This window comes from Ailuropoda melanoleuca, chromosome 2, assembly GCF_002007445.2.
Source record: "Ailuropoda melanoleuca isolate Jingjing chromosome 2, ASM200744v2, whole genome shotgun sequence".
In the NCBI taxonomy this organism is placed as follows: Eukaryota; Metazoa; Chordata; class Mammalia; order Carnivora; family Ursidae; genus Ailuropoda; species Ailuropoda melanoleuca.
The window spans coordinates 40,790,553-40,806,014 of record NC_048219.1 but is presented as its reverse complement, the minus strand read 5'-3'; positions in this window follow the sequence as shown (position 1 = coordinate 40,806,014).

Genomic DNA, 15,462 nt, shown 5'->3' with positions numbered 1-15,462 from the left:
GGCTCAGAACACCTACTTATGTATTTGTAAAGGGGACCAGCTTTAGAGCTTTAGAGTCTTCATTCCTAGAAAGGAAACTAGAATGCAATCAAGTGATTCATACTACAGGGGGCAATGGTCTTCTTTACGCTAGAACTAGCGGCATTAGCCACGGTACACAAAATCTCTTTAAACCAATCCATTGAATGACACCCAAGGTTTGAACCAATTAATCCACAACTAGATCACAGCTGGAGACAAGTGGTGGCAGAGAGAAGTCACTAGGGTCCCATCTCACATCCCAACTGCAGACAATCCATAGTCCTATTGACTTTAGCAAGGAAAGAACACTGTTGGGGGTTGTTGACTGTGTTCTTCCTCCCACAAAGCCCTAGGAAGGTAAAACTGATAACTAGGGATGACTTAAAAGTGGCAAATAGTGCAAGTCAATGAGGAAACCAGGCTTGCACATTCATTAAAACAGCAGAATCTCCCAGAAGGCAATTCTTAGAAATAAAATGCCAAGCATAGTGTAAGTCATCAGAAAGACTCTGGAGCTGGAATTTCCAGCTTGACAGAAACTATCCACTTAGTGTTCAAAAAGAAAAGAACAGCATTACCCCAATTTCTCACACTTGTGTTGTTTCTGAGACTTAGAATAGATTATTCAACTAAATAATGGCTCCCAAATTCATCGGACATTTTAGCTCTGTGACCCTGGTTAAGTTACTTGACCTCCCTTGGTCTTCATATCCTGTAGAATAGAAATAATTGTAGTACTTGCCTCATATTGTATAAGGATTAAATAAATTGTAACGTATGTAAGTGCTTAGTACAGTGTCTGACAAATGGTAAATGCTATGAAAGTGTTGAAAATCAATTTCATTTTGCAGATGTTTCTATGGCTACAGCAAATATGCTCGCTAATGAAGTTTGCACACACCTCCACAGCCTCATATCCTAAAGCCAGTTTGCTTTTCCACTTCTGTTCTAGAGCAACCTGAGGGCAGGGACTTAGTCTTTTTCTCTGTGTAAGCAAATTACCTGACAAATAATAAGTGTCCGATAAGTAATTGTGATGAACATATAAGTAAAGGTATATTTCTCTGAGGTTATAAACAGTCCTTGCTCTTGAAGAGCTTATTGTCCAGTGGGGGAGAAAGACACTAAACAAATCCCCATCATGTGATCGACTAGAGTTCTAAAAGAGATATGGAAACACTGCTGTTAGAATTTGTTTCGCTTGGGGGATTGAGGGAAGAAGGTCATATATAAGTCAACCTCAAAGAAGGAGAGGGATTTCACAAGTAAATGTTTGGATTCACGGAGGTGCATCTGAACCGAGTTTTGAAGGATGAGTAGGAGTTAGCCAGATGAGGAAAACAGAGACGGCTCACAGGGCAGATGAAATACACGTGTACGCTTCAAACTTTTGTGTGGAGANCTGTGTTCTTCCTCCCACAAAGCCCTAGGAAGGTAAAACTGATAACTAGGGATGACTTAAAAGTGGCAAATAGTGCAAGTCAATGAGGAAACCAGGCTTGCACATTCATTAAAACAGCAGAATCTCCCAGAAGGCAATTCTTAGAAATAAAATGCCAAGCATAGTGTAAGTCATCAGAAAGACTCTGGAGCTGGAATTTCCAGCTTGACAGAAACTATCCACTTAGTGTTCAAAAAGAAAAGAACAGCATTACCCCAATTTCTCACACTTGTGTTGTTTCTGAGACTTAGAATAGATTATTCAACTAAATAATGGCTCCCAAATTCATCGGACATTTTAGCTCTGTGACCCTGGTTAAGTTACTTGACCTCCCTTGGTCTTCATATCCTGTAGAATAGAAATAATTGTAGTACTTGCCTCATATTGTATAAGGATTAAATAAATTGTAACGTATGTAAGTGCTTAGTACAGTGTCTGACAAATGGTAAATGCTATGAAAGTGTTGAAAATCAATTTCATTTTGCAGATGTTTCTATGGCTACAGCAAATATGCTCGCTAATGAAGTTTGCACACACCTCCACAGCCTCATATCCTAAAGCCAGTTTGCTTTTCCACTTCTGTTCTAGAGCAACCTGAGGGCAGGGACTTAGTCTTTTTCTCTGTGTAAGCAAATTACCTGACAAATAATAAGTGTCCGATAAGTAATTGTGATGAACATATAAGTAAAGGTATATTTCTCTGAGGTTATAAACAGTCCTTGCTCTTGAAGAGCTTATTGTCCAGTGGGGGAGAAAGACACTAAACAAATCCCCATCATGTGATCGACTAGAGTTCTAAAAGAGATATGGAAACACTGCTGTTAGAATTTGTTTCGCTTGGGGGATTGAGGGAAGAAGGTCATATATAAGTCAACCTCAAAGAAGGAGAGGGATTTCACAAGTAAATGTTTGGATTCACGGAGGTGCATCTGAACCGAGTTTTGAAGGATGAGTAGGAGTTAGCCAGATGAGGAAAACAGAGACGGCTCACAGGGCAGATGAAATACACGTGTACGCTTCAAACTTTTGTGTGGAGAGGGTGTGTTTATCTGTATGTGTGTGAGAAAGACAGTTCACCATCACACTGTTCCTACATGACAGAAGTTGGCTAGTTTTTTCTATAAAGGCCTAAGTAGTAAGGGTGCCTAGGTGGCTCAGTCGATTAAGCATCTGCCTTCAGCTCAGGTCACAGTACCGGCATCCTGGGATTGGGGTCCTGGGATTGAGCCCTACTCGAGCTCCCTGCTCAGCAGGGAGTCTGCTTCTCCCTCTCCCTGTGACTCTCCCCCCTGCCCGTGCTCTCACTCGTACTCTCTCCCTCAAATGAATAAATAAAAAATCTTTTTAAAAAAGGGCTACATGGTAAATATTTACAGCTTTTTGAGCCATCCAGTGTATCACAACTATTCGCTTCTGTCATTGTAGCAAGAAACCAGCCATAGGCAATATGTGGACAAGTGATGTGCACAGATTTGGCCTGTGGAGGGCTGGATTTGACCCACAGGTCCTAGTTTGTCAACCCCTACTACAGAACAAGGAAACCACCCCCTGGCCTCCCAAGGACAAGGTGCATAAAGGTCCCCAACCCACAAGGCTTATGCCAGAGGGCCCTTCACATAACCAGACTTGCTCTTGTCATGGGTTATCAACTGCTGTGTTATAAATTAGCTCAAAACTTAATGGCTTAAATCAACAATATCTGTCACAGCTTCTATAGGTAAGGAGGAGTTTGGACAGTCCTGGCTCAGGATCTCTTACGAGGCTGTAGTGAGGATATCAACTGTAGCTGCAGTTATCTCAGGGCTCTACTGAGGTTAGAGAATCTGCTTTCAGGGAGGTTTACTCACTTGGCTGACAAGTGGGTGCTGACTTGGGTGGGAGGTCTCAGTTCCTTCTCATATAGACTCCTCCATATGGCTGCTTCAGTGTCCTTCACAACATGGTGGCTGGCCTCCCCCAGAGCAAACGATCCCAGAGACCAAGGTGGAAGTCATGACCTAGCCTAGAAAGTCACACACTGTCACTTTTGCCATATTTTATTGGTCATACAGACAAACATGGATTCAGTGTGGGGAGAGACACTATGCAAGACATGAGCAGCAGGAGGCAAGGATTATTAGAGGCCATTTTGAGGCTGGCTACCACACCCTTTCCTCCTATTCACAGTGAGATGTACCTTCCTCTTGTCTCTATCTTCTCTCCCTTACGTCAGCTAAATATTCTCATGGAACCTTCAAAGAACCTCAATGTCCACATCCCTCACATTGTCCATAAAAGACAATGAGAAGACCCCTTGGATAATATAGAGACATATATTTACTCTCCTGAAGAACATTAGAGGGACTGGGTACAAGCACAGGAAGTTCATCTCTGAAATTCTCCTTCAAGGAAATGGCTTATCAGACAGAGCCATTAATTGCTCCCTCTCAGTAAATGGACACCAGCCCTCCACATCCCAGCTTCCTCTCTTGCCCAAAGGTGAGCTACACTAGACAGCCGGTTCTTTCACTCTGTACCTTCCCTTCCATAAATGAAGTAGATGCAGAAACTGCTAAAAACTTTACCTGGAAACACAGCTCACTCTTCCTGAAGCAAACCCAGTGGAAGCTATTGAAGGAAACAAGCTGAAGCAACTCCATTTCTCTCAAACTATTTGGGACTTAGGATTCTAACATTTTAGAATTGATGAGCTCTTACCATTCTTTCCAGCCTCCAACTTCATCCAGCACCCTTTTCCCCAGGACCCCTGGGAAGAGTCTTCCTGCTTCTGCTCTCAGGTCTCACAGGTCCTTTTTGGCTGAGCAAGGGCTGGGAAGAAGTGAGGCGACATCTCTTCAGAGTTCCCTTCACCTGGTGCATGGAGGCACTGTGTTTTGTGGCTGGGGGAAAAGAGAGTTTTATTTATTGTGGCTGTCAAAGTGACAGGAGACAGCTGAGAAAGAAACAAAGGTGACAGAGAGGGACGTGAGTTATAGGGCCCAACTCCAACTGTTGGATTGTCTCTGAAACTCTATACCCAAGGAGACGAGGGTCAGTAGCTGAGAGGGACATTTTATTGAGACAGAGGACTCTAGTCAAAAGTATCGTTTCTTGGGGACTCAGATGACAAACTCAGGCACGGAAGTGGGACCATTCTCCACAGCTCTCAGAACCCAGAAACACACAGACCTTGAGCCTTACAGACTCGGGCACATTGTGAGGAAGCCCTCTTGGCACACACATTGGTGGCCTCATAATTAGTAAAGTTGGTGAGGCTGTGTGAATTGCACTGAGAGCTGAGACATCACCAAGAGAGAAGCCATGGTGCATAACAGGTGCATGCACATTATCCACTAGGTTGTAGGTATAGATAGACACTCCCTGGGGACTCCTGGAAATGATCTGGGCACGTCTGGATGAAATAACCTAAATCCTATATTCTGACATATAGGAGCCTACAGTCATATCTTGGGTGTATTAATATAAACGTAACTCAATATAGCAGTTAAGAGCATGGGTGTTTGATCCAGACTACCTGGGTTTGAGTCACAGTATGGCCCCGGGCAAGTTACTTAACCTCTCTCTGACATCTATAAACTGGAGATAAAAATACACTTATTTTAGAAGGATGTTGTAAATATTCTGGGAATTATATATGTAAAGTACTTAGAATATTGCCTGGCATATAATAAGCACCACATAGTTATTGGAAAAAAAGTTTTACATTCTCAAGTTGATGATGCCTGAAAGAAAGTTGGTACACAGCCTTCTTCTGATGAAAATCACATCCTCAGCTATGGAGCCTATAGCATGTTGGAAAATTCTCGTTATTAAAAGCTCTTTCTAATATTAAGGCAATTTGCCTCCTTGCAACTTCTCCGCATGGGTTCCAATTTTTCTCTGAGATATTATTCCAAAATAAACTTTTCTCATGCTAACAGCTCATTGAGACAATCTCAGGATCTCCCTGAGTTTTCTCTTTTCCAAGCTAAGCAGCCCCAGGTCTTTCAAGCATTCCTCAGAGAACTGGCCCCAGACCTCTCTCCAACCCAGGTGCATGCCCCTGAACGCACTGCAGATTGCCAGCATTGGGGAGGTAGGTATATGGACTCCAAGCAGAGAGCCCGGGGACTGTCTCCAGGAGACCCTGCCCCCCTCATATGAACACATGTTCCTCAGAGGAAAAATGTCAGATTAACCCAACCGTTTCAAATTCATTTTGTTTGGGAGAGGAAGGGGAAGGGGCTTTCCAAACAGGGCCAAGGACTTTGTCAAAGCTGTTCCTCCAAGATAGAGATGGACAACTGGCTGCCCTGGAAAGGGGCCAGCTGAGAAGTGTAACTCTGTCCAGGAACGGGAGCCAGCACTGGCTCCTCCTCTTGGGAGGTAAGAAGGAAAAGCTGGTTTCCTCAGTAGAGATAAGCATATAGTGTGCACTCAAGGAAAAAATAAGGCTTCTCCTTGTACCTGGCACGAGCCCTAACTCATGCTCCCAGCTGGACACATGCCTCCCTCATTCCACTTTCACTGTGAGAAGCTGTGGACAGCAGTTGTCTGCTCCTCACCTCCGGGGCATGAGGCTGACAGATATAAGCGCAGCACATTTCCGGGTTTCACTTGCTCAGGACTTTCTGAATCATTTTCTTTTATGGGCCTGTGGGGTAGAAGAACAGGAGGTAGGAGGAAGCATGGAAAATGTCACTTTTAGTCTCAGTCAGACTTTGTTTTCTATAGAATGACAGCTGAAACTCTCTTCAGTTGCTTTCTGTTGAGCAGAGGGTAAAGATGAAGGATTACACCCAAGGACTGTTTGGGAAATAAGACCTCCTCATTTTTTTGATTAAAAAAAAAGTTTCCCCTATTATAAAAGGCCTGCTCATCAAAGGGGAAAAAATCATCAACCATAGTTCACCATCCACAGTAGCTTTCATTAACACTTTAGTGGATCTCTTGCCAGACTTTGTCAGAGCTTCTAATCTTCTTTCCAAATAACTATAATCATAATTCACAATGCACAATTCCAAATCATTCACAAATATCACGAACATTACATCTCCTAGTGTATACTTTACACAAATGTATTTTTAGTAGTTTTATGAAGATACAATTCATACGCCATGAAATTTGCCCATTTAAAGTATATAATTCAATGGGTTTGGATGTACACCATCCGAAGAGTGGTACAACCATCACCATAATCAATTTGAGAACATTTTTGTTACCCCAGAAACAAAGCTTGTGCCCATTAGTGGTCACTCCCCATTCCGAACCCCTAGACAACCACTAATTTACTCTCCTGTCTCTATAGATTTGCCAATTTCAGGCATTTCATACAGATGTTGTATATTTCATATATAATACAGGTCTTTTGTGACTGACTTCTTTCATTTAGCACAATTTTTTCAAGGCTTATTCATGTTAGAGCATATATCAATACTTCATTCTTCTTTATTACCAAATAATATTCTATCATCTAGATACACTACATTTTATTTAGCAGTTTGTCAGTTGATGGACATTTGTGTTGGTTCCACTTTTTAATTACTATGAATAATGCCGCTTTAAACATTTATGTAGAAGTATATGTTTCTATATCTGAATGGAATTCTGCGTGGAATTGCTGGGTCACAGGGAAACCTTTTGGTGGAACTGCCATACTATCTTCCAAAATGGCGGCTCCATTTTACATTCCCGCCAGCAGTGTTATGAGGGTTCTAATGTCTCCATGTTTTTGCCAGCACTTGTTATTAACTGTCTTTTTTAGTATAACTATCCTAGCGGGTGGAAAATGGTATCTCATCATGTGTTTTTTTTTAATTCTTTTTTAAAAAGATTTTAATTATTTATTTGACAGAGAGAGAGAGCACAAGCAGGGGGAGCAGCGCAGGGAGGAGAGGGAGAAGCAGACTCCCCATTGAGCAGGGAGACTGATAAGGGACTCCATCCCAGGACCCTGGGATCATGACCTAAGCCAAAAGCAGATGCTTAACCAACTGAGCCACCCAGGCACCCCTCATCATGGTTTTGATTTGCACGTCTCTAGTGGCTAATAATGTTAAGCATGTTTCACATGCTTATTGGCCATTCTTACACCTGTTTTGGTGAAGTGTCCATTCAGAACCTTTGCCCATGTTTTAATTAGGTCATCTTTTTTATTTTGGAGTTGTAATTTTTAAATATATATTCTAGAAGGATACAAGTCCTTAATCAGATAAATGGTTTGCAAATATTTCTCCCATTGTTTTGGATTGTCTTTTCACTGTTTTGACCGTTCTTTGAAGCACAAAAGTTTTTAATTTTGCCTATTTTTTTCCTTTTGATGTTTGTGCTTTTGATGTCATATCTAAGAAGGCTTTGCCTATCTCAAGGTCACAGTTACTCCTTTGTTTTCTTCTAAGAGATTTATAGTTTAAGCTCTTAAACATTTCAGCCTACGATCCATTTTGAGTTAATTTTTGGGTATGGTGTGAGGAAGGAGTCCAACTTCACTCTTTTTCATGGGCATATAAATGTCTTTTTTAATAGTTGCAAATATGCCATTTATTTGAAAATATTTTAATCTTTCTCATTTGGGGCTGCTATAATAAATTCTATGAAGACTCTACATCTAAAATTAATTTTTTCAAATAAATCAATAAAGACTAGAAAACTACAAATGGGTATATGTCAATCTAGAAATAGAATTATCAAGTCAAAGAGAATAACCATTTTAAAGGTGATCTATATCACCACATTGATTTCTTAAATGGTTTTATTGATTTACATTCCTTTCAGCAGTATATGAGAAATCTCCTCCCCTTTTTATTCCTTATTTGCAAGGGAATACATATTATTTTTTTAAATCCTTGCCAACTTGATGGGCAAATGTTTTCCTCACTAATTTGTTTTCTAGTTGCATTTCTTACTCTACAAATTTTCTGATTCGTTGCCCACATTTACCTGTTTTTCTTACTGCTTTGTTTAAACTCCTTATATGGCCCTTCTCATTGCTTGGCTCCCTATCATCCATCATCCTGCAGCATATTGACCAAAACTTCTTGCTGGATCACTTGAATCTTCTGTCTCCACAGTGAGAACTTGAAAAAACTTAAGTCAGATTTTTAAAAATGTTTCAGCATCTTTTTATCAGCTGTCCCCGCTCCTGGAAATGTTCATCCTGCAGAACTTTTTACATCAGCACCATAACATTTTTGGCTTTTTGCTTTCTCCTGAAAACTTACCAGTCCTGTGTTCCACCCCTCAAAGCTTTTCCAATTGGCTCATTAATTAATTTAACTGAACAAATAATAGTTACATCAGATAAAACATTTTTGCATGTAGTACTTCTCTTTAGCTCACATAAACGCTGAGAGATAATTATCACTATCATCCCTGAGATGGGAAAACTGAAGCACAGATAGGTTAACTGCCTTGCCCAAAGTCACACAGCTTGTAAGTGGTTGAGGTGGACATTGATCCCAGGCATTCAGATCCCAGAGCCCCTGGCATGGCTAGCTAGTTCATCTGATTCATGAAATCACATTAAGGTAAAAATGGGTGAATGGGACCTGATGTTACCATTCCAAGTTAAAATGTACACTTTCATAGTCACCTCAGCCCAGAGTTATGACTAGTTCTGGGCACCATGACAATACTGATACAAGGTAGAAGACCTATTTTAAGGTCAGATGTCATTCTTTTCCCTTCTTCCTAGCTGCTTTGCTCTATATTGTATCTGAGCTAAGTATGTACAGGACTAGCATAGAGTAAGTACTCAAGAAATGATGGCTTTCTCTCCCTGTTGCCTTGGCCCTCAGAAAGATGCCCTCTCATCATCAGTGCAGAATCCTGGTGATGGTCTATCAACTTGACTAATAGCGTAATAATAAGAACTACTTCTTAAATGCGGTCTACTGCCAGATATTAAACAATTCACATGCACTGCCTCATAAGCTCATGTCAATCTTAACACATGCTTGAGAAGTCAATCTTTAGACACATAGTCAAACCACATGTTAAAACATCTGGAAAGTTGGTCCTTTTCCACATGGACCAGATCATGTTATTTCTTTTCTGCTCAATACACCCCACCATGGCTTCCCAATGCATTTAGAGTAAAATCTAAAGGCTTTATGTGTTCCAGCCACCTTGATCTTCTTACTCTTCCTCAAACAGTCACTGAAAGCACCCTTCCTTAGGGTTGTCACATCCCCTGTTCCCCCCACCTGGAATCTTCTTCTCCCCACCTAGTTCATATTTCAGTTCAAATGTCACCTTCTCAGGGGAGCCTTCCTTGACTACCTCTTCTAAATAGTTTCCTTCCATCTTTCATATATATCTCTTACTCTGCTTTGCTCATTGCACTTGCAATGGCGTCCATGTTTATTTATTATCTGTTTCACTCAAATAAACTCTTATATACATGAGAAAAGGAAATTTGTCCTTGTTCACCTCTGTATTTATTCTCAGAGCCTTGCATATTGCAGGTTCTCAAAAGAGTATTTGTGGAAGGAGAGATGGGAAGGGGGGAGGGAGAGGGGAGGGAGGGAGGGAAACGAAGGAAGGAGGGAGGAAAAAATCCTTCATATCTCCATTTCATAGATGAGGAGTCAGAGAGGTTAAGTAACTTGCTCAAGGTTGTACAGCTAATTAAGTGGCAAAACAGAGATCTAAAACTTCTGCTCTTAACCACTACGTGGTTCTGTCAGTAAATATGACCTCACACATACTTGAGTATTGGCGGGTTTATTTGCAATATTGCATGACTTTAAAAGTAAAAGAGGCCCAAGTCATTGTTATTTATAGACTGCTTGTTAAAAAAAAAAGGGGGGGGGGAAGAAAGCACAAAAAGAACCAAAAAATGGCACACACACATTCTGGGTGAAAACACAAAGTTAGAAGTACTTGAATACAGTAGTAGGTTTTGGTTTAGTGCCTTATTTTAATTTCCTTTCATATATATGCTCAAAGGGCATGGAATAATCCTTTTGTCTGTCACACAGGGAAGCCATTGTAAATGCTTAGGCATGGGATTTATCTAGAAGGCCACAATCCAAGCATCTTCTCAGAGTAACCTATTCTTTTTATTTAGTCCAAAGTGACATAATCCTTTAGACATCTAATTTGTAGATCAGCTATAACATGGTTGGGAAATTGGAGGCTGGATATTATCCTTTTTAATTCTTTTCAGTTTATAATAAACAAAAAGTGATATATAATGTCTGAAATACATAAACCAGAGAACACAAGTACTAGAAAGCCCTTTAGGGAGCATCTGGTTTACCCCCTCATTTTCGAGATGAGGAACGTAGATCCCTGGGAAGTGGATTTCTACATATATAATAATTATGCTTGACATTTGCTTTCAAATTTAGCACAGCGATATGTCAAATGAACCGAAAAACTGAGAATATGTGGCCAAAAAATTCTGTCTTTTCTCAGGAACTCACTGAATCATGACATCAGTTTTTTCCCCCAAGTCTCTAAAATCTGAGTTTAACTAAAAATGACCTCACACCTCAATAGGGAATAAATTTATAGGACTGCTAACCTCAAACTTGCCAAATATTGGCTCTATGTGCATTGTGGGCCACCTCTGATTCAACCCACCAATCTTTGTTGAGCCCCAACTCTGTTCAAGGGTACTGACCATGCACCACAGATATGAAATTGTGGTCTTCAGCCAGGTGTGAACTCAAGCCTAAGGATGGTCTAAGTATGGTCTACGTGCCTGCAGTGAAATCCTCTGCACATGGAACTTATTAGCATGGGTGGCCAGAAACAAGTTGCAACATCTATTTTTCCTCTTTTTTTTCCCTATTTAATTGCTGTTTTATTTCCCACTGTTCCTTCTTTTCTTCCTTCCTGATAGTAAAATAAATACATGTTTGATGTAAAAAAAAAATCTGGAAAGAACAATTATGTACCAACAACATTACATCTATAATTTCAAACATTGGTAACACTTTCATGTGCGGTACTTAAAAGTCCATTGATTAAGAAAATGAGGCTGTTTGGGAGAAATACGGGACCTTCAATTTGACAACAGTAATCGGAACCTCTTCCACATCTTCCCAGGGCCCACATTGAGGAAGAACCTTAGAGTGGATAGCGGAGTCCATGATGGGAGATTTTGTTATTGAGAACCTGAAAGTAAATTGTATCAGATGGGTACCTTCAGATTGAAATCATGGTGAGGGAGAAGCAAAGGTTAAGGCTGTGGTGGGCATATCATGGTTAAGCCCCTTGAGGCTTTGGAGCTTGACTTCTGGGTTAGAATCCCATCCTATTACTTTTAGGCAGGCTGGTTGCTCAACCCCTCAGAGCCCCCTCTATAAAAATGGAGATAAAGGTTCCTTCTCTGTAGGAAGGTTATGAGGATCTCATGAGATGGTCCTATACAGATCTTAGTGCAGAGCCAGGCACATAGTGTGTCCTGACTCAGCATGAGCCACTCTTGTATGGTGACCTTCAGTGCAGTGTCATGGCAACCAGAACTCATGAAAGAGTCAAAAAAGTTCCTGCACCCTGAATCATCCATAGTTTCACAGGGGCTCTGCCAGCAACCTCATGGTAGGTGAGCTATGGAATCCAGGCTGGGAGCAGGCATAGCCCACCCACGGTTCCAGGCTTGGGAAGCCAGGGCAGTAGCTGCCAGGGGTACAAAGATAATTTGGGGCTCCCTCCTTCATCCCAGCATGCTGTCCAAGTGAAATCTGGTGAAAATGAGGAGTTTGGACCACCAAAGCAGCAGGAGGAATGGAGGCCCCAGCAGGACAATCTGAAGCCTGAGAAGGGCCAGTGTGGAGTCAGGGAGGTGACGCCCAGCTCCATTGCCTTAGTGGTGCGGGCAGGAAAGGAAAACCAAGTCAGTCAGCTGGTTCCTATGACAGGAAGGGGAACTCCCCAAGCCAGGGCCCTTGGGAAGTCAGTTTAGGAAATTAGGCATGGTTTGATTTTTTAAACCATTGGGAGGGTAAAGATATGGGAAAGGGATTCCAGGTACCTTGGGAGAGAAGACAGTGGGTGGCATATCCTTTGCAGGGAGAAAGAAATACATTTATTCTTCTGTTGTCTGCTTTTCAGTGGAATGGAAAAACACACACTCTCTCTCCTCCATAATAAGAGGTTTGGTCTGTGCCTCTCTTTGGCTTCCTCACAAACAACCACAGGGAGCAGACAGACTTCTCAGATTACTCTTGACCTTGGGAGTTGACCCTTAGAAATGCATTCTACTTCAAGATCTGAGAAAACAAAACCAAACCCAACCCAACAACCTCTTGAGAAAGATGGTTTATTTCTGCCAGGGACCCTGTTTCCACTCTCTACTCCATTGCTGCTCTACAATTAAGATAGCTTTAACACACACACACACACACACACACACTCACACTCACATTCACACACACACATCAGACCATGCCTCTTCTAATCAAAGCTTCCCACTGTCCTTAGATTAAAATCTATATGGCAAACTGTGGACAATGAGGTCTCACATGATCCAGCCCTTGCCCACCTCTGGGACCTCATTCCACAGCAACAGCCATTCTGGCTGTTCATTATGTCCCAGCTACCCTGAACTTGTTCTTCTTCTTCCAGGCTTATTCTCACTTAGGACCAGTGTGCCAGCTGTTCTCCATGTTTGAAATGCTCTTCTCCCCAGATTTTTGCATGGCTGACCCCTTCTTGCCTTTCACATACCTCACAAATGTCACCTTCTCAAGGAGACCTTCCTGAACTACCCAGTCCCAATCCCAATCTGTATCCACACTATGACTTGCCAGCACTTAATCACTTTCTGGCATTTTTTTCTTGTGTACTTGCTCCTTGATTGTGTTGTTTGTCACTCCTACAGAAACATGAGCTCCATGACACGAGGCCCTAGCTGTCCTGGTCACCATTGTATCCACAGAGTCTAGAGTCTTGTCTGACACATAGCAGAGCTCAGCTCAAAATCTATTCATAAATGGGAAGAATGAAGTTTGTACTTCCCTACTCTCTCCCCCATTGCCATCTTTGGTAACTTTATCATCTACCTGGATGACACCTGATTCCTTCTCTTAACCTTCTCCACCACCCAGAAACCAGCAGAGCCATATTTGGGTCTTCATCATCATGTTCTAGGGTTCCTACCCAGCATTTCCTGCTTGGAACTACTCTGTTGTCTTCAGAGTCTCCACATCCTCCAAGCCTCCTTTACCTCCCTCCCCTAAAGCAGGTGTTCCAACTGCTCAACTCTTCCCAAATCCCCAACCCCATTAGCTTCTTCTCCACTTAACTCCCTGTGCATTTTTGTCATTGTGGCTGGGAAGATAGGGTGTGGTCAGACTCGTGACCAGAATTTGAGGATTTTGGTAAGGATTAGGTAGGCACAATGCCTGGCACATTGAAAGTGCTCAGTCAACAGTAGCCTGTCTCATTTCTATCACTATTATGATGAAAGTTTCTTCCTAGCCTCTGCCTCCTGCCCTTTTCTTTTCTCCCTCCCTTTCACTCCTACTTGGTTAGTTTTACTTTCCTTGGTTCATTTATATGAGGTAAAGTGAGGACCTTTCCTGGTCTTCTTGGTGGTGATGCAGAGTTCTGACTGGATAGAACCAGCCTGGTGCAGGTCGAAGAAGAGCTGGGTGCTTTCCAGGCTCTGTGGGAACCTTGCACACCAACAGCCGATGAACTTCATGCTCTGGCTGTCTGGTATCCATAGGTGGGTCTCTAAAGCCGTTAGAGGCAGGGGACAAGGCCCCCGGGGCCAGGGTAGGTTGGACTGATTGACTTCTTTTTTCACTTATTAGATGTATAAGAAGCTAGTGTCTGCCCTTGGGATCATCAGTCAAAGTTTACTATAATCCTTTCAATTTTTTCACCTTTCTCATTCAAGTTCTCAAGAATCCAGAGAGGCAGTCCTTGGAAACAACCATCAGTAATTCCTGGCCCCGTTCCCTGTAGGGAAGAGGGATGGAGTGAGCACAAACAGAAGAAGCTGCCTGGGTCTCCTGGCTGTGATTCCGTGGCCCAGGCAATCTGAAAGTGTGAGACCTTTTCCTAACTTCTCCACAGATAGGTCTCGGGCCCCACTTGTGGGGAATTTTTCATTTTAGGAAGTCCAATGTATTTCGCGATGACTAATGCTGATCACATACCAGATTGTCAAATATTTGCTAGAAGAATTTATAAGTGACTAAATAAAGGAACTCAGAAATGGATATGACTATTGACCCTCCTGCTACGAGGGATTGGCAAGTCTGGAGTAAGTAGGGTGATTTTATAAAATGAACCAATTATTTCCACAAATGCCCTGGACCTCAGTATGTGCCAGATACTGTGCCAGATGCTGGGGATACAGGGTGAGACAAGCAGACCCAGACTCTGCTGTCACAGAGCTCAACATTGGAGTGTACAAGTGAGAACGATATAGTGTGACAGGTGCTACTGCCAGAGGGAACATACTGGGTGATCTATCTGGAAGCACATGGAGAGGACATTTCACTCAAAGCCCCAGACTTGGAGAGGGCTTCTTGGAGGACAATGTGATGCCCCAGGTGAGATGTGAAGGATGAATGAGTCAGCCAGGTGGCAGGAGAGGAACCAAGGTTAAAGGAAAGTTTCCAGGCAAAGCCAAGAGCATGTGCAAAGGATGAAAGATGAGAGAGGGCACGATGCTCTGCAGACCTGAGGAATAGCCGAGTAGGGCCCCACCATCAGAGGTTCCGACTTAACTTGTCTGGGAGAGAGTCCAGCCTTGGGTATGTTTTACAAGCTTGAGTATGTTTTAAAGCAGGTGACTTTAATGTGCAACCTGGGGTGAGAGCCACTGGACCAGAGCATGGGATGAAAGGAAGGGAGTGGTAAGAGGTGAGGCTGGAAATGAGAAGTGGGCCAGATCACACAGTGCCCGGGAGGCTGTGTCAAGGAGCTTGAGTTTTCTTCTCCGAGCCCTGGGAAGCTATTTAAACATTCAAGCAAGGGAAGAAGTGGCATGATCAGACTTGAAGACTTCAGAACATCTCTGTTGTGGAATATGGATGGGGGGGGGGCAGGAATGG